General features: G+C 49.3%; 1 protein-coding gene and 1 non-coding gene across 7 annotated transcripts in view; both read left to right on the top strand.

Moving 5' to 3' along the window:
- Positions 1–12,210, top strand: part of NOS1AP (nitric oxide synthase 1 adaptor protein) — a 255,913-nt gene that overhangs the window by 119,924 nt on the left and 123,779 nt on the right. The gene's annotated exons all lie outside the window — the stretch shown is intronic.
- TRNAE-CUC (transfer RNA glutamic acid (anticodon CUC)) lies at positions 5,760–5,832 on the top strand. The gene has a single exon. It is a non-coding gene; the product is annotated as a tRNA-Glu (tRNA).

Below are 12,210 nucleotides of genomic sequence, written 5' to 3'. Positions count from 1 at the left end.
TCTTCCCAACCCTTTGTGAAGACCACGCTCTTGCTAGCCATCTTCAGCTTCTGGAAAGACTGTCACAAAACTGGGAGCAGAACCAGGTATGGTAGGAAGAGCAGATTTGGCTCAGAAGAATTTTCTAGCTGTCAGAGTTGGTGGAATATGAAATAACCACAAGAGGAAAAGCACTCTCCCCACTGGTGGTATTCTTGCCGAGGCTGATCCTGGCTTGGCAGAGATTGAGGTAGCAGATCCGTGACCAGACTGGGTGATTGGACGTCCTGTCTGACCCTGTGCATTTTTAAAAAATCAGATATTGTTAATTTTCCTTGTATCTTGAAATCCATGGAAAGGGAAGAGAGATGAGCAGAGCCGGTGGCTGAAGACTGATTTCTTGGTGGGGATGGGTATTCAAATGAGGGCTCTGCTGGGCTGAGAACCTTGCTGTCATTACATTTTTTGGGTGGGGAGTGGGCTGAGAGGTGGGGGCTCAGAGAGGCCTGGGTAAATCTAAGGTTTTACTGGCTACGGGGTCCTGGCTTGTCCTTCTGGGGCCAGTGGCTGCCCCCACGCTGGACCCCCCGCTGTACTCACCTCTCGCTGTGAGCCATCCTGCCCTGCTGAGCAGCAGGCGAAGGCCATGTGGTCTCCCCTGCAGCCTGCTGTCTGTCTGCACGGCTCTGAATCCGCTGTCAAGGGAGTTGGCTGTGACCGAGAACCAAAGTGAACCCAGCTTCTCTGGAAATTTTGTTTCGGGCCCATGACTGTCCCATCACTGGGCTCTCCAAGGCCAGCATCTCTCTCTGAATTCCTCGCTTTCCATGAGAGCGTTTTTTGTGGGGCTCTAGGGAGCGCCGTTCCACTCTGTCATCCACTGGACGTATTTATGCCACATGTAATGACGTCGAGGTCGTTGGCTGCTGACACCACAGCAGGGACTCCTCCCCGGTGCCCTGTCCTGGCATTCCTAACCGCGCTCCCGGCCTGTGCAGTGGGAGGCCAGTTTTCTCTGGGGTGGTAGGAAGGTGATGATGTACCCACGTTGTTCCATGACATTGGCCTTCTGCTTTCCACTGACTGCCTTTGCTGCTGCTGCTTTTTTTAAAGGTTTTATTTGAGAGAGTAGAGAGAGAGAAAGAGAGAGCATGAGCGGGGGTGAGAGGGGAGACAGAGGGAGAGGCAGAAGCAGACTCCTCTCTGAGCAGGGAGCCTGACTCAGGGCTCGATCCCAGGACTCCGGGATCATGACCTGATCCAAAGGCAGACACTTCACTGACTGAGCCACCCAGGCGCCCCTAGAACTTTATTCTTGATTCAGGTGGCATGCCGTAACTATTTAGCACTGTGCTGGATGCTGGGATTGAATGGTGAGCAAAGCAGGCTTGCCCTGTGCTCACGGAACAGAGTCTAGTCTCTGCCTTCTTCCTTCCATGTCCTCACTGACACATACACACTGGGAACCTCTCAGGGACTGTAAGTGCTGACCACCCTGCCACCCCAGCCTGGTAATGGGTGTATATTTGGTGGTTATGGTGGAGGAGGAGGAAGGGGAGGATCACTGTTGAGGGATGTAGGGTCAAGCAGGTGTGTAAGAGCTGGAGGACACTAGTGAGACTGTGCCCTTGCCTGAGGCAGGAACAGGTTAGGGGATCTACCTGTGGATGAAGGCCTAGGAAAGGAGGATGGGTGGGATGGAGAATAGTTTATGGGATGCATATGGAGACTGTCCTATTGGATGTCCCTTTTCCCTTGGCTGCTCCCTGGAACTTTGCTGCTTCCTTACAAGCTGCCTTTTTTTTTTTTTTTTTTAACAAATGAAAATTTTAAATAAAAGTTGTATCTATTTAAGGTGTATGACCTTGGATATATACCGTGAAATGATGACTAGAGTTAAGCCCATGAATATGTCCTCTCCTCACATCGTTAGCTTTTTTTGGTGTGATGAGAGCACTTGAAATCTACTTTCAGCAAATTTCCAGAATTCTGTACAGAATGATGAACTCTACTTCTCATTCTGTGCATTAGAGCAGTCCTTGGGTGAGAGTATATTACTGCAGCTCTGTACTTCTCTCCCAGCATCTCCCCATTGCCTCCACCTCTCTGCCTGCCCCCTCCGCCCCGTAACCATAGCACTCTCTGCTTCCATGTATTAGACTATTTAAGATTCTACACAGAAGTGAGATCATGCAGGGTTTTGTTTTTGGTCTGGTTTATTTCACTTAGCATACTGTCCTTTGTGTTCATCCATGTTGTTGCAAATAGCAGAATCCCCTTTCTTAAAGCTGAGTGGTAGTTCATGGTGTATGTATGTGTGTGAATATATATGTATATATAATATATACACACACACCACTCTTTCTTTATCCCTTCATTGGTGACACGTCATTTCCATATATTGTGTATTGTGAATAATGTTGCAGCGAAGATGGAAGCACAGATATCTCTTGGAGGTACTTAATTTCATTTCTTCTGGGTATATAGCCAGAAGTGGAATTGCTGGATCATATGGTATCTCTATTTTTAACTTTTTGAGGAACCTCCATACTGTTTTCCAAAGTGGCTGCACCAGCTTGCATTCCCACCAACAGTGTAAGAGGGTTCCCCTTTCTCCACATCCTCGCCAACACTTAACTTCTGTTTTTGTTGATAATAATCATCCTAGCAGGTGTGAAATGATATCTTCTTATGGTTTTGAATTTTATTTTTAATTTTTAATTTTTTAAGAGAGCACACGTGTGGGGTTGAGGGAGAGGCAGAGGGAGAGGGAGAGAGAGAAGCTTAAGCAGGCTCCGCACCCAGTCAGGAGCCCAATGTGGGGCTCAATCTCACTACCCTGAGATCATGACAGCCGAAATCAAGAGTCAGACGCTTGAATGAGTCACCCAGTCGCCCCTTGAATTTTATTTGATGACTAGTGATGCTGAGCACCTTTTCCTGTACCTATTAGCCATTTGTGGTCTTCTTTGGAGAAGTGTCTATTCAGGCCCTTTGCCCATTTTTTTTTAAATTTAAAAAAAAATTTTTTTTTTTTGCTTTTGAGTTATAGGAGTTCCTCAGATATTTTAGACATTAACCTTTTATCACATACGCAGTTTGCAAATATTTTCTCCCAACCCATAGGTTGCCTTTTCATTTTATTGATGGTTTCCTTTGCTCTGTAAAAGCTTTTGATTTGTTATAGTTCCATTCCTTTATTTTTGCTTTTGGTGCCTAAGCTTTCGGTGTCCTATCCAAAAAAAATCGTTGTCAATACCAATGTCAAATATTTTCTCCCCTCATGTTTTCTTCTAGGAGTTTTATGGTTTGGGTCTTATTTTAAGTCTCCCATCCATTTTCTGTTGACTTTTATGGGTTAAGAGATGGGTCCCATTTTATTTTTTTGCAGGTGGATATTCATTTTTCCTAAAACCATTTATTGAAGAGACCACCCTTTCCCCATTGTATATTCTTGCTACTCTTGTTGAAAATTAGCTGACCATATAGGCATGGTTTATTTCTGGGCTATCGGCTTCCATTGGTCTGTGTTTCTCTTTATGTCGTAGCATACTGTTTTGGTTACTGTAACTTTGTGCCGCACCATACTGTTTTTGGTTACTGTAACTTTGTGATACAGTTTCAAATCAGGTAGAGTGATGCCTCCAGCTTTGTTCTTCTTTCTCAAGAGTGCTTTGACTACTTGTGGTTCTGTATGATTTTTAGAATTGTTTTTCCTGTAGTTCCTGAACTCCCCAGGGAGTGCTCGGCAGTGCAGTGGGTAGTGTTGACAAGCCCAGCTGTATGGGGCAGTACCAGTTACCAGATGAGCCTGGAGACTGTCCCTTGAAAGTCTGTTCCGTGACTACTTTGATCTCAAGGGACAAGCTGCTGATTCTTGCTCAGCGAAACCATTTCTGACGCTCCTGAATAGTATGGGTGGAGCGGGAAGTTGTATCTAGGCAGGGCAGGTGTAGAGGGTGCCTGGGGGGCGGGGATCAGGGCAGGGCTGGCTGCCTATGCCTACTTCCCCAACTGGGAGGAACCTAGGTGCAGTTAGGGAGTCCCGAGTTACCTGAAAACCCTGGTGTGTTTCCTTGGGAAGGACATGAACTTGTGACCATGGCCCCTTGTGCTTTGTTCCGCACACATTTAAATACCCTGGCAACTCTCCTCCTTAGCACTGGCTGTAATAACCTACTGCATTTCCTGTCTCAGAGCCTTTCCTTATCTAATAATTAGCACTTTTGTCCTGCCCCTTTAATCTAGTGGTAGTTACACAGGGAGCTGCCTGCCTAGGAATTTTTGCATTAAGGGAGGAGACTCTCCCACTGATCGGTGCAGGCATTTCTGCTGACAGGTTGATATGGCAGGAGCCCTCAAATCCAAGAAATGGAGACCTTTCACCTTCATCTGGGTCATGTGCTCTGAGGAAAGAGGGACGGGCCTGTCCCCTCCTTCCTGCCCTGACTGTTGACTTTAGTTGACACACAATTGCCCAATCTGTAGTCATACTCGACTAATTGGATTGTTTTTAAATTCTCCTTGGGATGAATTATGAGCTTTCTTGACTTGAGTTAGGCTGCCTGGAGTCCATCCCAGCCCCGGGCAGGTGCCGTGCCAACTTCGCTGGCATGTGCCTCTGCCAGGGTACTTTACTATTGACCCTGAGCTCTCCCGTGGAAACACCGAGCCTGGAGCTGTGTGGAAGGCCCTGCCACTCCTGTAGGTCTCAAAGGACGCCTTTGTCCTGCGGAATGCCTGTCGCAATGAAGCCTGATAAATAGCCAGCTCGTTTCTCCTGTAAATGGAAATGAAAGAACCTTGCCCGCTAGAAGTAACTTTCCTTGTCTCTTCTCATCTTCTTTATTCAAGCCTATTTAATGAATAACTCTTTAAGACCCCAAATCCTGCTCTGTGCCAGACGCTGGGAAGGAGGACGTCAGAGTTTGTGGTCCTTGCTCTCTCGGACCTCAGGCTTCCTGGTGGACACAGAGCTTGTGCATGGGAGACTGTTAAAGAGCAAATAAAATGGAATTCCAGGAAAGGCCACGTGTATGAGTCGCCTTCTCTGGTGACCTTAGGGACCATAGCTTTTTTTCCCTGTGTCTTCCAGAGATGGGCTTTTATTTCAGTTCCCTTAACACTTCTTCGTTCATTCAGGAAACACCCATTTGAGGCTTCCTCTCTGCCGGGCCCTGGGAGTCAAGTCTGTAGGACACGGCCCTCAGTTAGCTCAAGACAGGGGTGGGCTGCCATGTGAAGGAGTGGATGGAAGAGCTGGTTCGCTTGGAGGTTGGATTCTTACCTTGCTCATTTGTCTTCTGATCAAAAGTAATTCTCAGCGTTTCTCCCATCCTTCCACCAAAGGATGGGAGATTATCCTTTCCTGCCAAACTGTACATCTTTCTGATTTTTTGAAATATCGTTTTCTTTATTACCTACTTTGTATTCCTTTGCCTTTAGTCTTAAATATATATTACTCTTGTTTGTTACCGAAGCACCTCATAGAGCTATGGAGCTGCTGTTTTGCTTAGTTTTCGGTCTGAAATTACCCACTCTTTTGTTACACAAACAATGGCTGACACCGTGTGGGAGTTCCATCTGTGTGCTTAAATTTGTTTATTAGTCTATTCCTCTATTTCTCTTGCCCCTTAGAGTTGCTTTCAATTACTAACTCACCAGTGTTATTTTTGAATCTTAAACGTTTTTGGGAAAAAAAAAAACACACCAAAAAACCCTTTTTTCCCCTCCAGGCCACATCAGTGAGTGGAGCATCAAATGTAGAACAACTTTGGGGCGCCTGGCTGGCTCAGTCGGTGGAGCATGCGACTCTCGATCTCAGGGTCATGAGTTCAAACCCCATGTTGGGCGTGGAGCCTACTTAAATAATAAGAAAATGTTTTAAAAAAATGCAAAAAATGGAAAAATAAAACAACTTTAATATAAAAAACATTCCTCTGGCTCTGCCCCAAGCACCACAGTGAGACTTGGGTGCTGCTTTCTCCGGAAGCTTCTCCAAGTGTTTCTGAGCACCCCTGGAAGGTGCCTCATGGCCCCTTCGGCCACTTTCCTCCCATGTCCTTTATATCCCCACTACTGTTCTGAGCACCCACCCCAGCCCGGGGCCCCAGCAAGTCCCGGGAGGTGCCCTGCTAGGGCCGTGGGACCAGGGTCTGGCCACATAGCACCCTGCTGCTGTCATGCCCCTGTGGAGCATGACCCTGCCTGGCTGGGCCACACTGGCCATGCTGGGCCACACTGGCCACGCGCTGGCTCCTTCCAGGCGGCAACAGTGCTGTGCCCTCCACTGAACAGCTGAGACCTTCACTTGCTGCTCGGACAGCCCCGGGGCCATGGTTTTGTTACTCCCGGGCATCCTGCCGTTTGTGGTCTTTTCCTAAGATGCCAACATGAGTCTGGGGATGCCCGGCCACAGGACGGAGCGACGGGCACTGTGTTAGGCTTAGAATTGCCCTACGCCCTGACCTGGACCCTGCTACCAGCTCAGGTATTTCTATGCACTGCTGGGCGGTGCCTCATGGGTCCTGAAGAGGACTCGCCCTCCTCAAGATACGCCGCTTCCCGCAGGTCCTTCGTCCATCATCCAGATGGTCTTCTGGCAGAATGGCCCCAAGGTCCCTCACTTGGGCCCACATAGGCCTGAATCCCCAAGTGCACTGTAGGCTCAAGCAGCGCCCTCCACGATAATGATAAAATAATACAACCTCCTTACGTAAAATTTGGGAAACAGGAAAAATAGCTCATGAGCTCACCAGCCTTGTGTTGTTAGTTATCAGATCTTTCTCATGCACCTACTCTTCACACGGTTGTACTTGGGCGTTCTTTGACCACCCTGGGTCTGTGTCCAGATCTGTGTCTGGCCTCTGAGGGTTTGCCCCTCCGGGGGGTGGTGCGCCGAGGCTGCTGCAGAGACCCTTCCACGCGTGTCCGTGTCCTGCAGTGAGCTGCTGCTGTCACTTGTTTATGTTCCTTTTCCTCTCCCGCCCTCATGCCCTGATGCGCATCCCCTCGCTGCTCATCCCCTGCTTTCTTTCTCAGTGCTGGCTCCCTGCCGAGCCACCTGGGTTCCATTCCTGTTCTTGTCTCTGCTGGTGACCTCACTGGGTTGGTGCGTGGTAGGTCACCGCGAGGGAAGCTCGGCGCCTGCCTGACTGCCCTGACCAACGCGGGGAAGTACTGCCGATGGGGGCACGTTAATGACACCTGCTGACATCCTGCTATTGGTACCTGGGCAACTACTGGGCCGTTCACTTCTAGACCTGGACTCGTGGTGCCCTGCATTTTAATCTCAGCCCTGGCACGAATTCCTGCCGTATGCCTGAGGCAGGTCGCGTAACCTCTGTGCTTTGGTTTATTCGTTCATCTTCTAAATGGGAATATTAAAATTTGACCTGTTAACCTCACAAGTATGTTTGCAGAGAACATGGGAAGCCTGTTTTAATTCTAAGAGTACTGTGAAATGTAAACAAAAATTATATTTGGAAAGAGAAGTAGAAGAATTGTAAGAATATTATAGGAACATTGGCTCTGGAACCAGGCAGCCTGGGTTCAAATCTTGACACTACTATTATTAGCTGTGTGACCTTGGGCAAGTTTCTTAGCTTCTCTGCGCCTTGGTTTCCTCTACTGTAAGATGTTCAGGCAGGGTAACAATACTTTATAAGCTTGTGTTTATGGTGGGATTAAATGAGTGAAAATTATGTAGCAGGTCTAAAGGAGGGCTTGGCACCCGGCCAGGTATTACTGTGGGTGCTGCTATCATTTATAGAGACCCTCTGTCATCAAATCTTCCCCCTCCGGTTAGGGAAGGGGCCCCAAAGAGGTGACTTGGAGGGAGGGAAGGAAGGGTGCTGATCTGTGCATATTGTGTGATGGGTTGTAGCTGGTACTACTATATGGCCTCTCCTTTATTTTTTTTTTTTTAAAGATTTTATTTATTTTAGGGGCGCCTGGGTGGCTCAGTCGTTAAGCGTCTGCCTTCAGCTCAGGTCGTGATCCCAGAGTCCTGGGATCGAGCCCCACATCGGGCTGCCTGCTCGGTGGGAAGCCTGCTTCTCCCTCTCCTACTCCCCCTGCTTGTGTTCCCTCTCTCACTATGTCTCTCTCTGTCAAATAAATAAATAAAATCTTTAAAAAAAAAAAAAAAAGATTTTATTTATTTTAGAGAGAGAGAGCCATGCATGCTTGTGCAACTGGGGGGAGGGGAAGGGACAAGCAGACTCCCACTAAGCGCGGAGCCTGACAGTGGGGCTCCGTCTCACCCCGAGAATCACCCCCCCCACCGAGATCATGACCTGAGCCTAAAACAAGAGCTGGAAGCTCAATCGACTGAGCCACCCTGGCGCACCCCAGGTCCTCTTCTTGAGAAGAAACCTAGCTCAGGGAGAAACCCTTTGGTCTGACCCCAAATTGGTGTTCTTTTTCGTTGTACCGGACCACTCCCCATTTGGGTCCTGACACATTTGTTGTTGGCTTCTGGGTCCCCCACCACCGGCGTGTCCAAATGACTGTCGAGTCCTAGTTACTGTTGGTGCCGATTAGGCGGAGTGCGCGTCTGTGGCTGACTCACGGATGCCGGGGCAAAGGGCGTGCGCTCTGCGTTAACCCTGTGGATGTAATCAAACCTGCATGTATACCTTTCTCTTTTCCCCTTTTCTGGACATTTCTCTAACTGGGTCAGCATCCGTTTTTAAATGACCTTTTCGCTGTTCTGCCGCTTGGTTCATGACCGACTGGTGATGGCATCGTGCCCGCCGTCGGGCCACGGCCGCTTCCACCCACGGGCGCAGTGGTGCCAGCGATGACCATGGCCTCACGGGTCGGGCATCCGGGAACTTCTGCAGCCTCATTGACGTGTCACAAAGAACCCTGAGGGAGGCGGATTTATCCCCTTTGTTAGAGATGGAGAAACAGTTGTGGTATGACAACCTCATGGTCGGTAAGTGGCCGACTTGGGATCAGAACCGGGGTCTTTGGGTTCCTGGAGGCCCCACCTCCGTGCCCATCAGAGCAGTTCTACTTTCTTTCTTTTCTTTTCTTTTTTTTTTAAGATTTTATTTGTTTGACAGAGAGACGTAGCGAGAGAGAGAGCACAAGCAGGGGGAGTGGGAGAGGGAGAAGCAGGCCTCCCGCCGAGCAGGGAGCCCGATGTGGGGCTCGATCCCAGGACCGTGGGATCATGACCCGAGCCGAAGGCAGACGCTTAACGACTGAGCCACCCAGGCGCCCCAGAGCAGTTCTAAAATGTGAGCTTCCAGAGAAGATTCTACTTGAAGCAGTTCTGAGACTTTAGATTTTGAAAATCACTGGGACCTGAGGTCTCACTCGGGGTTGAAGTGAAGTCACTTGAAGTGAAGTCATTTCTCCCGAATCTGTGCAAATGGGCAATGTTATTGGCCCCCAGACATCAGGCAAATGGATGAGCTGCGACAATGACAGGGCCCTGAGTTCTCCGACCCGTCTCAAACCAAGCCTCTCTGGGTGTGCCCTGAGCCATCACTGGAAGGTTCCATGATGATGACAGGTGTGACTGTTACTGCTCCCACCACCACCCTGGGCCAGGTCCTACAGGTGTCCTTGTCCTGCATCTTGAGCGAGGGTCTTCAGGACGGATGAGGGGCTTGCTGGTCTCCGGGTGGCGATGATCAGTGTAGTATGCTCATAGAATTAGAACGTATCCAACACCAGTTTGCCTCACTGAATGGCCCCGACTCCATCCTCCCGCTGTTCCTGGAGCCCAGCCGGTCAGGCAAGAGGCAGGTTGTTGGGAGTGTCCGGGGCAGCCTGTGCCTTCCAGGAGCCTGCCCATGTGGGGTCACTCTCAGGTGCTTCCTGGGCTGGAGGACAGATACAGCTCTGGGCATGGTGGGCTCCATGCTGCTTCTGCGGCCAGTTTGAAATGTCTCTTCTCTGCCCTGCTAGGCTTGATGTCACCGAAACATTTGCTGATGGTTTGGCCTAAACCAGTCTTTCACTTAGTTTTCAGGTCATCTTAGGACATACCCCAAGGGCCCAGGGGAGGGCCTCTGGGGTAACAGCAGCTTTATGTGGTGCTTAATGGGAGTATGGGGGTGGGATTCAGTTACACCTGGGGATGGAGTGTGACTCTGTCACTTCCCAGCTATCTCACTGAGCAAGCTCCTGGACCTTCCAGCCCTGCCTCTGCTTGTAGAATGGGGATGAGAACGTTCGCCTCCTGGAGTCCCTGTGACAAATGACTGTGTCCGGAGCCTCCACCAGTGCCTGGCCCATGTAGGTGCTCGGTAATAGTAACTGTTAGGTGAGGCTGTCCCTGGGGATGTGGGCAGTCAGACTTAAACCCCAGAATTATTTGTTTAGGTCCCGGGTGTAGGTTCCTGTTTGCATCTTCCTTCCATCTCATGGGTCTCAGGGATCTGGTCCTTCTACCTCTCTTTCAAATAGCCGCTCTCCACAGCCTGGTGTTTACCCCCATGCTGTGGATCAGGGTCCTGGCTCTGCCTTCATCCTTGAGCCTCTTTCCTTCCTCTCCCACCCCAACCAGACGAATCCTTTTCCTTTCTTAAAGGGTTACGAATAAGAACTGCCAGAGACTGCGTCTACCTTCAGAGTGGCTTGTCGCCCCTGGTGGGCAGCACTGCGTTCCAGGAGAGCAGCCCTGGAAACACCCAGCCTTCTAGGAAGACGCTTCCTCCTGTATGAATAATGGCGTCAGGTTTTCAGCTTTCTTCTGGGATTCACTGGGCTTGGTGTAATGACATCGCTGCTGGAGGGAAAGACAGATGGCCGGGAAAACCTGTTGCCTGCGGCTTTACCTTTTAGGAAGCAGTTTTATCTGCTGTGTCCTGGGAAGGAGAAAGCGTCGCCCCGTGGACTGATGTCCCGGATGCTTTTCACGCGTGCACGTGAGCGGGGGACGGGGATGCTGTAGGAACTGGGAGGTTTCTTCCTTCTTCGTAACTGCCTCCCTCGCTCGTGTCCAGCTGGAGTTAGGGGTCTGCTGTGTGGCCTGTGTGGGGCGAGGTGGTGGTTGCCATGGACAGCAGGTATCTTAACGGGGACGGCAGGTGGATGGACGGCGTACATAGAGCACACGGGGTCCAGAGTGCACGTCGAACCTATGCGCCTGGCCGAACTGAGGCAAGTACACTTGCCACGAGTTAATTTTCTCACTTATAAAATGGAGACGTTGTGATCTGGACTTGGGAGGCTGCTGTGACTTTTCCAGGGCTAGGATTTGATTCTTGGGTTTCGAAAGGACAGAAGCTTACATGAGGACCTCCTGTGTTGCCCTGCTCATTGTTTTCCTTCTGGCTCCAAATTCTCCCACTTTGGCAACCTTGTCAGGCAAAACCTGTCCTTCCCCTGTGGCCTCGTGCCAAGGGCCCACTGCCATGATACACGTGGATATTTATGTATGTATGTATCGCAGATGCTTGGAATCTTTGGGCCAAATGGAGGGGGGGGGAGTTGATATGATTCACAGCTTCAATAGGTGTATCAGGTAATGAGTCTTATTATCCAGAATATGTTGACTACTGCTCAGTGCTCTATTCCAGAAAAAACCAAACCAAACCCTTTAAATGCTGTGTTTGAGGTGATGGTTTGGCTGACGGCGTGGTGTTAACCTATTCAGGAATTCACACTGGAGGTCTGCTGGATTTTCTGCCTGTCCGTCTTTTTCAATTTACAACTAGAATTTCTTGATGGGGCAAATAAATTCTAATAGTTGAGAAGAGAATGAAATCGTATTTTCTTTTTTTTTTTAATTATTTATTTGAGAGAGAGAGCATGAGCAGGAGAGAGGTGCAGAGGGAGAAGCAGGCTCCCCGCTGAGCAGGGAGCCCGATGCAGGACTCTATCCCAGGACCCTGGGATCATAAACTGAGCCCAAGGCAGATGCTTAACCAACTGAGCCACCCAGGCGTTCCTAAAAATCATACTTTCCTTCTCCCTCTCTAGAGAGCTTATCACCATTAACACCTCTGGTAATCTTGCATTTCTTTTTTTTTTTTTTTTTTTAATGCACATAACACACATCAGTGCCTGACCCACAGCTCACTGGATTTTTGACCTCGGGCAAATCTTCACACCAAGAGCCTGACTTTCCTCGGTTTTCAAATGGAGAATATTAAGTAAGTCCTAGGTCTGTTAGTGATGTTAAATTTAAAAACCCATGTCAATATTTAACCAAGCCCTGGAGCATGAGCGCTCAGATGCCAGCTACTGATTTTTAACAGGAAGATGGGG

Source organism: Leptonychotes weddellii, chromosome 6 (assembly GCF_054177405.1).
Source record: "Leptonychotes weddellii isolate Sample4059 chromosome 6, ASM5417740v2, whole genome shotgun sequence".
Classification (NCBI taxonomy): Eukaryota; Metazoa; Chordata; class Mammalia; order Carnivora; family Phocidae; genus Leptonychotes; species Leptonychotes weddellii.
Note: the sequence above shows the minus strand (reverse complement) of the source record. Positions and strands in the feature narration are given on the sequence as shown.